A 19,602-nucleotide genomic window follows, 5' to 3' on the forward strand; every position below is an offset into this window, starting at 1 on the left:
ACTGTAGGCCTACTTTTATTAAATATTAATGTAGATTTAAACACCCAAAACCTAGCAATTACAAAAAATATTTTGTAGTTTAAAATGTTTACGTTTATAAGCAAAATGGCACCTGCAAAGAGGAAACATGTTTAATAGCAGAAGCACAACCACAGATTCTGCTAACACTTGATAACCACTTATAATAACATCTTTAAAAAAAGGAATGGCTTTAGTTAAACTGTATCTTTTGTACCAAAAAAAAAACAATAGGGAACAAGATCTGTGAAACTGATAAACAAACGCATAGAAATGCAAAGAATATATTTTGATTAGTAAATTTACCAATGCTTTTCCTAAAACATACATTTATTGCACTTCGATCTAAAAAACCCAGCGAAAGTCTTTATTTACGAGTTACTGTTTTCTATCAAATCATCCTATATAATGCAAAAAACATTGTATGAATCATAACCTAGATATTGATATTGATTGAGTAAGGTCATGTCAATGCTTGAAATGTGAAATCAATTATTAAAATCAAACTTTGAAACTCCTAATCTAAATAGAGGATTTTAAAACTTTGGCTGCTTTTTACAGACAGGATCAAATAAGATGATTCTTACAGTTTTTGTAGTAAATCTGATAAGCAGACAGTGTCCTCTAAATGGCTACTTGATTTCTTTCATACATAAACGTGTGAAAGATTTCTTGGCAGATGGGTCTTGTATTGTTGTTTTGCCTTCTGGTTGACTGTGGCTGAAACCTGTAGTTTAAACTAATGGCAGTGTATGAAAAAGGAATAAAATAAATCATAAATACTTATTTCTTAAACTGTATTATATGTATTAGCCTATCTGATCAGCATACAGCATGCGTACGCACAAACAGACGTTTTAACTTACAAATCATGATTCAACAAAAACTTTCATGCTAAAATTTCTTCTAAATGTTTGCAAAAACGTAAGAACAAATAAGACCACACGTGTGCAATAATTGTGAACAAGGAAAAAGAACCCTATAATATATATCTGTGTTATATCATTTATATTTTTCCTTGTTCATGATTATTGGGTATATGTGGTCTTAGCCGTTCCCATGTTCCTGTAGGTCAGTTTACCCACTAGCCAGACCATTAAATAAACACAGACCGGAAGGAAGTTAACTTCGGGGTGAGGAACCGCGACAACACGCAAAAATGAAATAATGATATTAATGCTCTTGGCATATATGCCTATACATTCATCAAATACCTTTGCTTCAAATATGTTTAATCCCGGCCTCAGGCCATTCAGAAATACCGATTTGTTGGCAGAATCCATTAAGAATCTGATAAAAAAGCTAATTTACAAGAAAACATGTCAGATGCACTTAGAGGGTTTTGCATATGAACTCTGTGAACTTTATAACTCTATATCTATAACTTTAGAGATTCAAGAATAATTTGAATAAACCTGGTGTTGGTGTGGTGGCTTCTGGTTGCCTGTCGTTGGATGTGTTTGAATCTAACAAAGACAGCACACAAACTTATGAATTAAGGGATTTGTTTGGTTTATAGCATGTAAAGCATCTTTATGTATTTTCTGAAAACAACATTGTTTCAATAAAGTAAATTAATAGGGGTAGAACAATCTGGCATACATGTTTGAATTTCTATTAATAATTATAATTAAAGGTTTGCGATACAATATCAGCAATTTGTAATTACTTTACATATTAGCAAACTGGTGTCTACTTTGTATTTATTTGTGAAATCTCCTTTGTACATTTTGTACGATCTGCTTTCACTCTAGTGATGGTTGTGTTTAGAGGTGGGGTCAAGGGTGGCGCTTCATCGTTCTTTTTCTAATGTAACAAATTCATACAAAATCACCACCTCTTTAAATAATAATGTTTGTATGTGAGGTCAGGTGAGAATTGAATCATGAACACTTACCTGGTTCTGTTACTGTCAGATTCACAGTCGGATTTAGATTACAGTAATAAATTCCAGAGTCTGAGAGTGAAACACTATGTATGTATAGTGATAAATCATCCAATACACTATAACGGTTATGAGGAACTGAATTTAGTTTTTGTGTCTCTCCATCTTTTTCTGCAATTAGAATATGCACTCTTGTTCCATTTCTAACTTTACTCCATCTTACGTTCCCTTCATGTTTACACACAAGATCAACTACCTCTCCCACAGTGACACTCCGATTGAATATTTCTGTCAAAACAAACACAAATGAACAAAGATAATGTGCTATAACTACATTACAACTACTTCTTGCTGGCTTTGTATTTGTTATAATGACTACTTTAGAATGAAATCCAGACTAATAATGTAGTTTTACAATATAAGCTTCTGTGTGTACACCAAATAGGTGAAATTAAAATATTAAAACAAACTAACAAGTTCATGTCTCTCATTTGCATTGGATGTAAAGTCTCTAGAGTATAAAACACTGCTACTTACTGCTCTGAGATGTGAGTATGTTCATGTAGAACAGAAGACACATTAAGAAAAGATGTTTCATTTTCTGCTGTCAGTGTGAGAATCAGATAAAGATTTGCTTGAAAGCGGTACATACAGTATCTACACAGATGCGTGTCTTGGACAAGTGACTGTGGGTTAAGGGAGGGGTCAGCTTTTGCAAGCATTGCGACATTTCAAAAACTGCTTAATAAACATACTGAACTACTGCAGAAAATGGACATAATGAAAAAGAAAGTTTTTATTTTTGTTGCTGTAGTTTTAGGTGTGGTGATCATATATAAAATCATAATATAAATAATAAAGAAGCCTGTAGTTGTACATGTACTTCCCTTGTTTTGAGGTCTGAACAAATGTCAGTGGTCTTATAAAAATAGTGTACAGCTAAGTGACGACTGTTCAGCTCTCCAACCACATGGGACCACAACTCATTCAGTTTAAATGACCTATGCACAATAATAATCACATTTTTATTATTATGACAGCATCAAAACCACTGATTTTTTTGAAAGTGTCTAACATTTCTCATAGCGTTTTTATATCCAAGACCGTTGTTTTATTTTTTTCCCCGTTGCATAATTCTTATGTGTATGAATGAGGGTGTGAATCAGTGAATGTGAGGCTAAACTTGTAAAGGGCTTTGGATGGCCATTGGTCTGTGAAAGACCACTAAATGCAGTACATTCTCACATTTACCATAATATTAGAGTAAAAAAGAGACAAGAAGAATGAATGACAATCATAAGATTTTTTTTCCTATATTATTGTACTGGTAGGCCTGGCCTTTATGTTTTCCAAATTAAGTTCTTTTTATTATTGTAGAAGATACTGTAAGTTGTTTTCTCCTATTTATCAGTGTTACATATTTCAGTGTGTTTTCTGAGTTTTATTAATTCTAGCTTGAGTTCTATTAAGGAACTGTATCATGCTAACGTATAAACTTATTAGACTACTAACTTAGTTATTACTTTAGGATTTGAGCAAAGGAGGCATAGGACAGTATGCTACATTGTGTTCTGTTAAAAGCTGTTTAAACCTGGTAATGCGTTTTGGTTGATCAGATCACAAGTGGACGACATTAAATAGGCCTAGAGGTCAGAGTCGTATAAAAATAGAGTTACGACACTCACATAGACGTCCGTTGTAAGAATGGAATGCGGAAGTAACAGCGTGTCATGTAGTGACGCATAGTTCCAAACACAGCACTGAAGCCCATTCATTTCAATGACACCTGCTGGTAAATCGATGAAATTACCGTTTCTCTTTACATTTTCAGACATTTTATGAATATAGTCAACAGTGATATTTTATGAACTCTGCTGTAGGTAATGATTATCGTTAATAATAACTAGATTTTTTTTTATTTTAATGAGTTTTGTATAATGTGTGAATAATATAGATTTAATGGTTTAATATTTTATACTTATCTTTTTTTATATATTACGAGTAACACTAGGGGGCAACAGCGACAAGCTAATGCCTTATAAGAAAGTCACACTGCTTCACAATGCTGCTATGTGTTTCATTGTGTTTGGTAAGTAATACGAGTGATGTATCCTCGAACATCATGTATAATTATATTAACATTTAATGTGTACTATAAATACAATTAAATATGAATTTAGCGTGTTTCTGTTATGCTTCACTGTTACAAATAACCGCGTTGGCGATCTTTTTTGTGATTTTAATATAGTAAAAGTGTAGGAATTATGTTTTTAGCAGATTGATAGCCATTTATATAGCCAGATTTTTGCTATAAAAATAAAAGATAAACTGTGTTGCTGTAGTTGGTATAGATAACCAGTTATCTTTGGGTCATCATTAACTGTTTATCTTTATTAACTGATTTACTGTTTTCCATCACTCCCTAGTAAAAAAAAAAACGTTATGAACATAGTAAGTATAGTGATCAATTCACATTACAAGCTAATATTTACCTAAAATAGCTGAAAACCTATGCAAACAGATTGACAGCCCTGCTTGGTTAGGAACTGTCCCAGATAGCAAAAAATAGCAATGAGTCGGCGGACCACCGGCGGTGCTCTGGCGGCAGTAAGCGGCATAAGGGCGTAATCGCAAACAGGTCTGACGGCGGACCGCCGCGGCAGCCGCTTTTGCACAAATTAAGCAGTCGGTCCGCCGGCTGCATGCTGGCGGCATCTCGCAAAAAATGAGAGTGACGTATTCGGCGGCAAAAGTTTCATCCCCGCCAGCGGGACGCACCTATAGCCGACAGCTTGGGGCTGGCGGCATAAAGAAGCCATGCGGATATTTTTTGCTATCTGGGGTAGAACGTTACATGAATCACGTGACCGCGCGGCGGCGAGATCAAAGCGTTTCGTAACTCTCTCTTTATATGACTCTGCTAGAGGTTAAACAGGGTTTGAAACATTTAGAGCTCGTCCACTTTCGAACACATTCAGAGGTAGTCAAAAGCGCATTTTGTGGTGTAGACGTGCACGTGTTCAAATGTGTTCGAGCAGCCTCTGGCCCCTAGATTATTAGATTATAAGAAAAATAACACCATAAATGGTTGTGAACATACATATTGAATATGACTGGTGATTAATGAGGGGAACTAAATGTATAAAGGATTTGCTAAGGAAATGCTTTTTCCCACATTCTGCAGCCACTCTATAAGTCCGTAGATCTTTCTTGCAAGAAATGAAAACATTTAAAATGTTTACTGTCTCTTTCTAGGAAAATTGCCAAGACAATAATGTTGTTCTGGTCATTAGAAACATTGTCTTAGAAGAAGCATTAAAGTTTTTATAACCGACCAGATTGTGTTCTTCCTGCATTATCCCCACAAAGATAGGAATACCAGTATTTTTTGACCCTGTGGGGACATTTTGAGGTCCCCATGAGGAAACAAGCTTAAAAATCAAACAAAATTATGTTTCTTGAAAATGTGAAGTAGCAAAAACGTTTCTGTGATGGTTGGGTTTAGGGTTTGGGTTAGGGGAACAGAAAACAATATACAGTTTGTACAGTATAAAAACCATTAGGTCTATGGAATGTCCCCATAAATTGGAAACATGGAAACCAGAATTTGTGTGTGTGTGTGTGTGTGTGTGTGTGTGTGTGTGTGTGTGTGTGTGTGTGTGTGTGTGCCTGGTAATTATCACGTTGTGGGGACCAATTGTCCCCATAAAGATAGGAATACCAGTGTTTTTGTGACCTTGTGGGGACATTTTGATGTCCCCATGAGGAAACATGCTTATAAATTAAACAGAATGATGTTTATTATAAATGTGAAGTATCAGAAAGTTTTCTGTGATGGTTGGGGTTAGGGAATGGGGCAGGTAAGGGGAATAGAATATACAGTTTGTACGGTATAAAATGCATTACGTCTATGGAATGTCCCCACAAAACATGGAAACCAGAATGTGTGTGTGTGTGTGTGTGTGTGTGTGTGTGTGTGTGTGTGTGTGTGTGTGTGTGTGTGTGAGTGTGTGTGTGTGTGTGTGTGCGCATGCGTGTGTTTACCTCAACTTACTTCTACCCACTCACACATTTACCCCACTCTGTTCCTCTCTGAAAGAATAAGCTGACAGCCTCTACCTGAGCTGCTGAGTCCACCACAATCTTGAAAAAACATCTGAAAACTGAAAGCTGTTACACATTCACCTGACTAACCCCTAATTGTCAACTTTCTACTGTTTAAGATAGTTTAATTGCCTGAAGTTAATCTTCCGGTATGTGTGGACGGGCTAGTAACTAGTAGTCAAAAAGCAACTGCCCAATAAAAAAATGTAAATGTGATTGGCTTAAAATAAGTTTAGTCTAAACACACCCACTCAATGCCACTAGAATTGTTTCCATTTATCATAAATGCTTTTAGTCTTTATGTTCACCAACCAACAAAATACTCATTAATATAATTATAAAAATCAAAAATATATTATATGGAAAAATATTCTAATTCTAGCTATACTTCCCTTCTTCTGAGGTCTGAACAAAACTCAGAGGTCTTATAAAAAAGAGTACAGCTCAGACACGATTGAGACACCAACCACATGATACCACAACTCTATGGGTTCTGTTTTACAATGATGTGTATCTTTTACAAGCTAATAACTTAAAACAAAGCAACAACATGCAAGCAGTATCTTTGTACAGTAATGTGCAAATTATAAACATTTAACTTTAAGTCAGAGAAGCGTAGCATGATGAGATTCATTTTTTGAGTAAATACATGGTTGCAGTTACAAAGACCAGCATCACTGCTCACCAACACATGTTGTGGCTGGTATGCTGGCATCCACAGCATGCTTACTACTTTAACAAACAAACTTCCCTTGGTCAACCAGCTTTTTCCGAAAGTCATTGCTGGTTGACCACCATAAACCAGCTTGTACCAAACTGGAAATTCATATAAATGTGTGGTACTAAAACAGATACATGGTATATCATGTACTGACTAATGTTCCTTCTAAAGAGGGAAGTGTAAAACTGTGGTTTTAAAAAGGCACGCAACGGGAAACAGGTCAGTTATTCTTTTGCCACTTTTATAGTTTTATATTTATAGCTGATACTCTGTTCGGTAAATGCTGTCTAGCAACCTATACAACACATTTTGAACTACATTGAATTTACTAAAGTTATACATTAATCTGTGACATACTTCAGGCCTGTCTGCCTGAATTGTTGTTTTAAAGTCATTTTTGCCACATTTTCAATTAGGATATAGTGCACATTTTATCTGCCATGAAGAAAAATTATCAAAATATCTCAATAATGTTGTTTGTCTCCTTGACTCCGTAAAAGCAAATTATGTTTCTCCCCAGAAATGCACAAAATTGAGACAGAAAACTCATTTCCTAATGCCTTTAAAGGGATAGTTCACTCAAAAATGGAAATTCTGTCATCATTTCCTCACTCTCATGTTGTTACAAAACTGTAAACATTTATTTGTTCTGATGAACACAAAGGAAGACATTTTGAGAAATGTTTGTAATCAAATTGTTCGTGGACCCCATTCACTTCCATGGTGTTCTTTTTTCCTACTATGAAAGTGAGTGGGGTGCATGAATAGTTTGATTACAAACATTTCTCAAAATGTCTTCCTTTATGTTCACCAGAACAAAGAAATTTATACATGTTTGTAACAACATGAGAGTGAGGAAACTATCCCTTTAAGCCAATACAAATTAATATCAGTTCAAAGTTAAAACAAGACCAACATCCATTTAATTTATCATTAGTAAATAAAATCTCATATGTTATACATTTTGTATATAAATTGAATGTATTTGCAGTTGCATTACACTTCACCTGTCAGGATGACTTGCAGTACCCAAATGAGTATGCATGCATTTCAAATCAATATTCAATGCTCCTTACTTATGAGGTAAATAAGCGTGATAATATATAGGCAGCCATTTGTTATCGCAGAAATAAGCCCCAACAGTGTGATCAGAACCTGACATGACGCTAAGGTCCCTTACATAACAAACCTTGGGATGTCGCCACTGGGCAATAAGAATTCCAGAGTGCCCTATAGACCCTTTTACTGTTTGTACACAATGATGACGTGCAATATATGCGTGCGCGCATATTAGCAACGGAAGTACGGCAAGAATCAGCAGGGAAGCAACACAGACAGAAAAGTTATTTTAAAAAGTGAACTTTATCAACTTTTTCAACACAGCTACCATCCATGTCCTAAAGTGGAGTGCATGGATAGAAGACGTTAGCAGATGGCCAAATATAAAGTGGCCAGATACACATATACGTATATTAGTATATTATATTAGTGCAACCAAACACAACAACCAGACATTTTGATGCTGGGAAACCATTTTGATAAACTTTTTGAAGTTGCTAACACGTCAGAACCACTGGGGAACAACACCACCTCCGTTGCCAAAATGCACGCGCAGGTTATAATAACATAAACTAACAATGTGTGTTTTACAGCATTTATTGATCTTTGTTAATGTTAGGTAATGCAATTACAGTTCAGTGTTACTAAATACTGAACTGTACGCACAGGCTACGGATAGCCTACGCCATACCTACGGCGTAGAACTTACGCACGACTATAAATCGGGCTTAAGCCAGGCTACCTCTTGACAGAAATGCAATATAATACACGTTTTTATATTATCAGTGGTGTACAAAGACCTTACATAATTAACTTTCTTTTTTTACCTTAGAATGAGACGCTTTTATCTACATACACCGCGGGTTTCTTTAAGAAGTCGCCACAATGTTTCTACAGTAGCTGTAAAGGACAAACTGTTCTCCGTGTGCGTTTCGTTCCTCTATTGTCTCAGAGGACGACATGTTTGTCCTATGCAGGATAGGGATGTAACGATTAAATCCTGCCCGATTAAAACTTAAACATTGCAAATAACACCAGAATTAACAAGTAATTTACGTACACATATCCTAAAATTAATCTTCTGTGACTGATACGCTGTAAAGTGGGTAAATTTAGATTATGATTTTGAATGGAAGTCAATGACGCCCTCTGCTGGTTGGGTATACCAAGATGGCCGCTTGAACTCTTCGCTGGCTTCACCTCACGCTGTTACAAATCGCTTTGGATGAAAACGTTAATGTAAATATAATAAATACACATTTACAAATGTTCTGTTGCTTGGAAAAACTATTTATTCATTCAATGGAAAACAATTTATTCATTCAATATAAAGAAATATTCCATACAGGAAAGGTAGAAGGGATTGTAATAGAATTATGTCTCTTTCTAAATATAATCCTAAAATATAAAAAATAAACAACAAACTTACATATATCACAGCTTGACACATAAAAATAGCATGTTAAATAGTTTTTTTTTTGCCACTGAAATATAACATTCACTCTATCACTTCTTAACGTTTATGGATTTTTTAATATAAGTTCAGGTTTGGTTTCATTATTCACTGAATTCTTTGATTGTAGAGTACAAAGGCACATCAGGTCCCTGCTCTAAAAACAAAGAAAACAGTAAACTATCAATAAAAGATTTCATTATTAAGGGGCGGTTTCCCAGACAGGGCTTAAGTCTAGTCCGAGACTAACTTAAATTAGTAGTAAATTAGTAGTGTTGACAGTGTAGTATTTATAAATTATGCTTTTAAAAATGATTTAAATATCTCAATTTAACTAAGGCCTAGGCCTGGCTTAAGCTAAACCCCGTCCAGGAAACTGCCCCTAAATGTATGAAATTTTAACCATATAACTGTGGAGAAAATATTGTATATTTTGTCTTAAATAAGTAAGCAAGAAGGTACTGTGCTGTATTCTGAATAAGTAATGGCTGAAGGGCGTTGTTTGGCACGGAGCGAGCCGTTACTTATTAACGCTACAGCACAGCATCGAGCACCCCACAGCTTTTATAAAATGGTTACCACACAATATTAAGTAAAGTAGTGTTTTATTGTGAATAAAGCACAGCTTTTGAGCAATAAGAATCAAGGATTGGAACTAGCCGTTTTATACATAATTTTATATAGCAGTTATATCAGCCACAAAACCATCAAATCCAAGAGTACATTTAGCATCGCATTGTATCTAATAAGAAAAAATAAATAAATACATTTACCATTGAGATTCTCCTTTGACTTTGACTCTGATAAGCCTATCAGAGTATATGTGGGATCATCAAACTCATGTCTTTGGCCTACGAGACATTAAAAGAACAAGAGATCTTAACTGTTACTAATGTATTAGTAATTGAAAGAAATATCACATGTTGTTAAATTGAAGAGTGGAAAAGATTTTAAATGTTCTTTTTTACCATCTTTACCAAGTTTTACTACATCAGGATCTCCAGCCAAGTAATATATGGCATCATTGGTTTTTTGTGGGGGAGCTGCAGTAAAAGTGACAAAAAAATTGTTAATTAGGTTTTTTAACAATAAATCAGCCTTTAGATAAACATTTAAAAACATTTACCAGGTTGTACGGTAGAATGACTGTCATCTACAGTCTCATATATATTATCCTTCTTGTTGGAAAGAGCAGCTGAAAGACCCAAAGAAAACAACATTTATTGTGGTTTAAGATTTTGTTTGTGTGCTGTGCTGTTATGTAAAGTTATGAAGTTATGAAGTTATCGATCAATCTCTTTAATTGTTGGTAAACATGATTGTGAAAAGAGTATTGACAATGACAATAAATTCTTACTTTTTCTTTTGATACACGCCCATAGCAACAGTATCAGCACCAGAAACACAACTCCTCCTGAAACTGCTGGAGTAATGTAAGTTGGCTTGTGTTCTGAAGTTAAAAATAAAGGGACAGAGGCAAACTTAAGTTGATACTTAATCCCTGGTTTATTAGATTTTTTGATAGTGAACTGAAATTGAAACACCCATAATCAGGACATAATTATGACTTTACATATGTAAGCAATAAGGTTGTGCTGTACTGTAAATAAGTCACAGAAGGGCATTGTATTGCACAAGCCAAAGTCTATGCAATCCTTTAATCTGTGACTTATTCATGATATAGGACAAGCTTTGAGTACATTCTTGCTTTTATAAAATGGTTACCACACAGTTCAAATTTTAAAGGCAAAAATGTATCAATTCGTGGCGGCTCGTGACTGCTCATCCGAGGGGCGCAAATTCAAAAAAATTCAAAATGTTCGGAGTGTCATGTGTGTTGTTCGCATTATCAAAATATGTGTTTGTTGCGTGAACCATGTGCATCAAGTGTTTAGTCAAAATAAGTGCCTGCTGCACACACGTCAAAACTGGTGATAAAAGAGACGCTCACGTTCACAATACACGCAAGACACTCCCTGAACAGTAAACTCTGATTACACACAAGATTATGCAAGTATCTGGCAAACGCGAGCGTCTCTTTTATCATAAACCCTTTAGACGCGTCCGCAGCAGGGACTTATTTTGACAAGACACGTGATGCACACAGGATCTCTCAATGCGCAGAACACATATTTTGAAATACGGAAGCACATGCTGGGCTACATGTTGTGAGGAACTTCGCATCGAGTGCCCACGAAAAAAGAAGTCACCGGTCGCCACTGGTATCTTTCATGAAGTAAAAAAAAAATGTTTGTTGATAAAAGTTTTTTTCTTTTTTAATAAAAGTTTTCATGAAATTTAAATTAACCCCCTCCTTGAAACAACCTCTCTATAATTCCAGTCATGAGGAATGGTTTGTGAAAAAATTGTAGCGATTAGCAATTAATTGTTGTACTCAATTGCTTTTCCTATTTTAAAACCATTTTCATTTGGGTTTGGGGTTAGATTTGGGGTTTGGGTTATGATGTCACTTTAACTATTGGTTTATACTATTTTTTTTCCAGACTTTTAAACAATTGTCGCCTGACGTTAGGGTTAGGAGTTGGGTTTGGATGTCATTTTATGTTACAGAAAGTCGTTCTAACCCCAAACCCACACGAAAATGGTAAGAAAGTAGGAAAAGCAATTGAGTAATCAATACGTGAAACTGACACGGAAAAGAAAGTCTGTGGTACAGACACAGAAAAATGCAGAGATCCGTGACAATGACAATGAATTTCACTATGCAACATGCTACTCAAAATTGTAAAACCTCGAATTTAACTTAAATTTCAAGCTCTATCAAGCCTCTCAGGCAGCCGATGCATTAAGAGGTGTAATAGACCTTGTTCACACTGTCAGTCCAAATCCGATTTTGGTGCATATCCGATAGGAATCCAATCACATTCAGAACGTGTGAACGGCTGAAAATCACTTGAAATCTGTTTTTTTCTAATCCATTTCAGGCTACATCCAGAGGTGGTTTGAAATCCTTTTCAAATCGCATTTCTGGAAATCCATTTCAGTTTGACCACCCTGATCGCATTTGTGTAGCTTTTCGGTTACGTCATGCTGTCAGGTCACATAAAACACGTCAGACATTGAGGCAGATTGTCGTGCCAGCGCAACGTCATTGCCATAGAAACAGTGCAGATAATCCGGAAAACGGCTACATGACATAGAGATCGGATCTAAACAGTTGTGATACACAATGTTGACAGTGAGTCTGTCAAATTAGATATGCACCAAAATCAGTTTTGGACTGACAGTGTGAACAAGGTTTTAGTCTTGATAAAGAAACTACAAACAGCAGGAAACGTGTCACACTTCATGTGTTGTCAGTTTCAAAGAAACAAAAAATCTTCATCATTAGATGAACTGTTGGCCAATTCCTTAGTGTGGTCCAAAGGCTCCAAAATAAATAACATTTAAATTAAACTGCCCATCAGCGCAATTCAATTGGTTTGATAGAGCAAGGGAAAATAGATCTCTAAAATAAAAGTACTTTTGACTGTAAATAAAATTGTAAGGATTAAAAAGTACTTTTTTCTTATAAAAAGGTAATTAAGTAAAAGTATTGATTTTTAATTGTACTCAAGTAAAGTGAAAATCCCCCAAAATAATACTTAAGTACAGTAATCGAGTAAAATTACTCAAGTACTTTACACCTCTGCCAGCTTATGAGATAATTCTGCTCCTACATTTTTTATTCACAATTGTGATTGTCTTGGTTTTGCTTGTTGTACTGTGTATAGCTAGAAAACACAGACAAAAGGGCCATAAGCCATGCCATTATGCTAATATTCATTCAATTCAGATACAAAAATACTCTTAATCTTTCCACACGCACAATAAAGTGCATGTGTCACACATGGCAACAGAAACATAGGTATTTTTATTGTGTCCACTCAAGAAATTTAAATGAACTAAGCATATATAACAACAGCACAATACAACAAACAAAAGAAATAGAAAAACAGTTTAACATACTTGTTGCTGAGGAATTTGTCACACTTTTGTTTACTGAATCCACTGTAGTTGTAGGTTTTGCTGCTAAAATAAAAAGAAAGATTTTTGTATAATTAAAAATATGTATTATCAAATAAACACTGACTTTGCAGAAGCGTATGGATCGTGGGCTCTATGCCAATATACTGTGCGTGGGCCCCTTTATCACTTTTTTATGATAAAAGTGAATAGTAATTAGTATATTACACTTTTCTTCCTTATAGCTTTAAAGTTGTACATCATGTATAGAATAAAAATACATTCTGTAATAGAATACAGGATTACAATTACCCAGAGCCATGATCATGTCTAATATTCAGTCCTTCATTTATTCAACCATCAGTTACATGATGTGCATAGTGTAAAAATACACAGTAAAATATGAATGGCAAGCTAATAATATTTAAAGACAATATAAAAAATTAATAAACAATATTATAATTTCTGCAAAAAAACTGTTTTAGGTTTGTTGGATGCATAAACAATTTATAGTTGTCTGATTACACATTGTGGCGGATTGGGCTTACCATCACTAACATTCTCATCATTTATTTTACTCATGAGGAGTTTTCCATAAGGTTGTTTTCTTTTTCTCTCCTCCCTCTCCTTTCTTTTCTGATAGCCAGATTTTTGTTTCAACATCATGTGCAGCAGTATAATTTCTAGAAAACCAATAAAATCATGTCCAATGTGTGCATCGGTGCATGCTGCACTCGTGATGGTGGGTGGTGTCTAAATGCGTGTCAAAGGAGCAGAGAACTAGAAATAATGTATACTTGCAGGACTGTCACACAGATCGCACAGATATAAAATAATAACTTTGTTAAAGGCGGAGTCCATGATGTTTGAAAAACGCGTTGGAAAAGGAGCGGGCCGACTACCAAAACACACTTATAGCCAATCAAATCAAATCAAATGCCGGGTTGCGTATGTGTGGGGCGGGTCTATCAACAGAAGGTCCATATTCTATTGGGGTAGGGGCGTGTTTGTTTAGGTGATTTCAAATATCAACATTGGCTTTCAAACATCATGGACTCCGCCTTTAATAAATATATGAATAAACCTGTTGTTGGTGTTTTGGCTCCTGGTTGACTGGATGTGGTTCCCTCTAATACAGCAAACACACACAAACTTGTGAATTAAAAGATTTATAATAAGTTTAATAACGATTATTAAATGATTGTCTTGGGCTCCTCACATGCCAGGGCTCTATGTACTCATTCACCCTTTTCCTCCCACTTACAATGCCCCACTAAATGGTGAAACATTGAGTACTGTCTGAAAAGTTAAAAGTCCACATTAAAGCACTTCACAATGCTGGATGGTCTTTGAGACAAATGGACAGATGGTCTAATAAATGTGTTTATAAATATATTACAAACCTGTTGTTGGTGTTTTGGCTCCTGGTTGACTGTAGTTGGATGTGGTTGTCTCTAATAAAACACACACAAACTTGTGAATTAAAGGATTTATATAACTTTAATAACAATTATTTAAAAAAAAAAGATAATTGAAGGCCCCTCACATGCCACGGCTCTATGTACTCATTCACCCTTTACCCCCCACTAACGATGACATGTAGGAGCATACATTGGGAAAATGTTATTGTCCTGAATGAATTGATGGGTTTTACCAACTGATACATCATTGCAAATAACCAGGATATAACTAATAAGCACAAAAAGTCCATGAAGTCACAATAATAATCTATTTGATCAACAAACAATATAACAAACAATTTGATCAAACAATACCTTTTGTTGAGTTGAATTCTGAATTGCTGGAGTTAGATTGAGTCGAGTTGGGTTGAGTTGTATTGGTAGAGTTCACTGAAAAGGAGCAAAAGTAAAAATGTCATTATAACTGTATGTTCATTAAGCTCAATATAAAGCTTAATATTGATAGATTGTCTGAAATTAGGGTATGAATTATGAAGCAAAACTAAAATACTTTCTGCCCCTCTCAAAACAGCACAGGGAAAATGTATGTAGCCTATATTAGAGCCGTGTCAATAACCGTGATATTTTAATAATGAAATATTAATACCATGTTAAGAGCGTCTCTATTAGACTGGTATTGACAATAACTGTGATATTGTGGTGGTAAGGCTGTACAGTGCACCATATATGTGCTACGAAAAAATCTTTTTTGCCATAATTTAATTTACCACAGTATTATGTTAATAAAGATCGACTGCCAAACCTCTCTTCGCACAGCGGTGATCAAAGCTTGCCATCTCTCCTCATATTTATGAAACCGAAACATTTGTCAATTTTGACAAGGTATTTGTTCAAGAAGTCAGTTTACCCACTAGCCAGACCATTAAATAAACACATACACAAAGTTAATTTCAGGCCAGGTGGGGAAACGAGACAACACGTGTGCGTACATCCAATGAAACGTTTATAAAAAATAAGTTTTAATGGTTGAATGTTTTACTTAATTAATTTCTGACTTCTGAGAGAAGTTGTATATGCCGCTTTAATTTTGGTATAAAAGCACAAATTCAGTTTAACATCCCTCACTCATGTTAAAAATGGTAAAAACGTTGAGTACTGTCTGAAAAGTTGAGAGTCCACATTAAAGCACTTTACAATGCTGGATGGTCTTTGAGACAAATGGACAGGTGGTCTAATAAATTTGTTAATAAATATATGAGTAAACCTGGTGTTGGTATGGTGGCTCCTGGTTGACTGTAGCTGGATGTGGTTGTCTCTAATACAGCAAACACACACAAACTTGTTAATTAAAGGATTTATATAACTTTAATAACGATTATAAAATCATCGTCGAGGGCCCCTCACATGCCAGCAGTGTTGGGTGTAACTAGTTACAAAGTAACTAGTTACTGTAATAATATTACTTTTTTCAGTAACTAGTAGTGTAAGGCATTACCCGTCTGAAAATGGTAATATTATTACAGTTTTCCCGAGCTAGTTACTTGAGTTACATTCGCCAGTAGCACCTTCATCACACAAGGCACAAAAACACAGAGAACAAAAGGGAAGGGGAGGAGGGCGTGAATGGAACAGTGATTGGTCTAAGTTTGGCACGAGGTATCATTTACCATCACCGATTGGTCGACACCCGGCAGCCAGCAGCACAGAGCGGCAGCAGCACACTCAAAAAAGATCGGGAAAATGGAAGCGTCAACAACGGCAAGCTCTTTTTCAGAGGAAGGTTCCCAGCAACAGAAAGCTATTTTCGACGGCTGGAGATTCAGTCATATTTTATTATGTTCAACGGAAGGAAAATAACTTGACGGTGAAGTGCACACTCTTTAATGTTTTTCTGAACGCTGTGCCCCGCGTCCGGTAGATGGTAAGGAAGCCAGCATTTTCTTGGCCGTGGCTTGCCCAAATAAACATTCTTGTCCAGAAAAAAAATGTAACTAGTAATATAACTAGTAATATAACTAGTTACTTTCTCCAGGGAGTAATAAAGTAAAGTAAGGCATTACTATTTTTGAGAGTAATATGTAATACGTAATATATTACTTTTTTGAGTAACTAGCCCCAACACTGCATGCCAGGGCCCTATGTACCGAACATGACATCAGAGACAATCATCCGGCAAGTGCACATACAACAGGCAGGGGTATATATACAAACAGACTAACAATACACAGATGTGATGGGGCAGGTAATTAATTAACAAGAGTCCAATTGACGACAATCGGAACAGACACAAAACATGACACGGATATCACCGTGACAGTAGTTGGATGTGCTTGTCTCTAACACAGCAAACACACACAAACTTGTAAATTAAAGGATTTGTTGGATTTCAACTGAAGGTCTTTTACTTGTAACATTTACTTAGAAGATTTAGTTTAGTATGACATGCACTCACCTAAAGGATTATTAGGAACACCATACTAATACTGTGTTTGACCCCCTTTCGCCTTCAGAACTGCCTTAACTCTGCGTGACATTGATTCAACAAGGTACTGAAAGCATTCTTTAGAAATGTTGTCCCATATTGATAGGATAGCATCTTGCAGTTGATGGAGATTTGTGGGATGGCCATCCAGGGCACAAAGCTTCCGTTCCACCACATCCCAAAGATGCTCTATTGGGTTGAGATCTGGTGACTGTGGGGGCCATTTTAGTACAGTGAACTCATTGTGATGTTCAAGAAACCAATTTGAAATGATTCAAGCTTTGTGACATGGTGCATTATCCTGCTGGAACTAGACATCAGAGGATGGGTACATGGTGGTCATAAAGGGATGGACATGGTCAGAAACAATGCTCAGGTAGGCCATGACATTTAAACAATGCCCAATTGGCACTAAGGGGCCTAAAGTGTGCCAAGAAAACATCCCCCACACCATTACACCACCACCACCACCAGCCTGCACAGTGGTAACAAGGCATGATGGATCCATGTTCTCATCCGATTTACCCCAAATTCTGACTCTACCATCTGAATGTCTCAACAGAAATCGAGACTCATCAGACCAGGCAACATTTTTCCAGTTTTCAACTGTCCAATTTTGGTGAGCTTGTGCAAATTGTAGCTCTTTTTTCTATTTGTAGTGGAGATGAGTGGTACCCGGTGGGGTCTTCTGCTGTTGTAGCCCCTCCGCCTCAAGGTTGTGTGTGTTGTGGCTTCACAAATACTTTGCTGCATACCCTGCATACCTCTATTGTAACAAGTGGATATTTCAGTCAAAGTTGCTCTTCTATCAGCTTGAATCAGTCGGCCCATTCTCCTCTGACCTCTAGCATCAACAAGGCATTTTCACCCACAGGACTGCAGCATACTGGATGTTTTTCCCTTTTTGCATCATTCTTTGTAACCCCTAGAAATGGTTGTGCATGAAAATCCCAGTAACTGAGCAGATTGTGAAATACTCAGACGGGCCCGTCTGGCACCAACAACCATGCCACGCTCAAAATTGCTTAAATCACCTTTATTTTCCATTATGATATTCAGTTTGGAGTTCAGGAGATTGTCTTGACCAGGACCACACCCCTAAATGCATTGAAGCAACTGCCATGTGACTGTTTGATTAGATAATTGCATTAATGAGAAATTGAACAGGTGTTCCTAATAATACTTTAGATGAGTGTATATTCTTATACTCAAACAGATGCTTTACTTAATATAATAATGTAAATGGCTGGGCATAGATTAATCTAGATTAATCTCATACAAAATAAATATAATTTTGTGCATAATATATGAGTTTGATATAAATATAATTATACACAGCACAAACTCATATGTTATGCAAAAAAATTACTTTTATTTTGTATGAGACATGCTCGATTTTTGTCTAATAATGTTACAAATTCATACAAAATCACCACCTCTTTAAATTGTTATTTTGTTATGTGAGATTAGGTGAGAATTGAATCATGAACACTTACCTGGTTCTGTTACTATCAGATTCACAGTTGTATTTGTATTACAGTAATAAATTCCAGAGTCTGAGAGTGAAAGATTGATTATGTGTAGTGATAAATCATCCAATACACTATAACGGTTATGAGGATCTGGATTTAGTTTTTGTGTCTCTCCATCTTTTTCTGCAGTGAGAATTTCCACTCTTTTTCCATCTCTGCCTTTACTCCATGTCACGTTCCCTTCATGATTACACCAAAGATAGATGTTCTCTCCCACAGTGACACTCCGGTTGAATATTTCTGTCAAAATAAACATGAGCAAAGATAATGTGCTGTACATACATAACAGTTCTGTTCTGAATTCTGACCACAGTTCTTTCTGCAGTGTTTACATTATGTTCATCTCTGTCCAGAAGAAAGAATAAGAAAATGAAACCACTAATGTTTGTCATGTCTCGCATATTTATTATTTTCATTTATTCTTTACTTGCACTATAAAATATTAGTGTTGTATACCTTTTCTGCAGGTCTATGTCAAGTGAACAGTATTTTATTATTTTATTAACACTAAATGTAAAGTCTGTAGACATGGTAAAGGTAATACTCACCACTCTCAGATATGTCTATGTAGATCAGAAGACACATTAAGACAACATGCTTCATCTTCTGCTATCAGTCTGATAATCAAAGTCGTCTGGCAGTTTAGGTTTTAAAATATCCCTCCAAAGGGAAATACTATTTTCTATTTTCCTATTTGTATGTTTTGACAAATCACATTGAATCTCTTCTGTACATTTTGGTTGTACTACAGTATGTAAACCCTGCCACGTCTGGTCTGAGATGAAACAGGAAGAGAAGTGTTGGTGGTTTCTGTCTGGATATCTGTGTCAGTGTGAAGTAAGCGCGTCTGTGTGGGTTTTGTTTCTGTAGGTTGATAAAGTCTGTGAGAATAATAGCTGATGGTGCATGTCTATAAAATGATGTACCACAGCCCTATAGGCCCTATAGGGTTCAAATGTAC

At 35.9% G+C, this 19,602-nt stretch overlaps 1 long non-coding RNA gene across 2 annotated transcripts; it reads right to left on the minus strand.

Annotated features, from left to right (window-relative positions):
• Nucleotides 1-9,249: 9,249 nt before the first annotated feature.
• Nucleotides 9,250-18,875, minus strand: LOC129436619 (uncharacterized). 2 transcript variants are annotated; one of them, XR_012360058.1, is made up of 9 exons: nt 18,606-18,875; nt 14,982-15,056; nt 14,610-14,660; nt 13,210-14,335; nt 10,598-10,690; nt 10,367-10,435; nt 10,209-10,283; nt 10,014-10,091; nt 9,250-9,397 (listed from the first exon to the last, which is right to left on the minus strand). It is a non-coding gene; the product is annotated as an uncharacterized lncRNA (long non-coding RNA). The 2 variants fall into 2 exon arrangements; XR_012360057.1 differs by lacking the exon at nt 18,606-18,875 and having other exon boundaries at nt 14,982-15,191.
• Nucleotides 18,876-19,602: the final 727 nt, after the last annotated feature.

The sequence above is a fragment of the Misgurnus anguillicaudatus genome, chromosome 21 (assembly GCF_027580225.2).
Source record: "Misgurnus anguillicaudatus chromosome 21, ASM2758022v2, whole genome shotgun sequence".
In the NCBI taxonomy this organism is placed as follows: domain Eukaryota; kingdom Metazoa; phylum Chordata; class Actinopteri; order Cypriniformes; family Cobitidae; genus Misgurnus; species Misgurnus anguillicaudatus.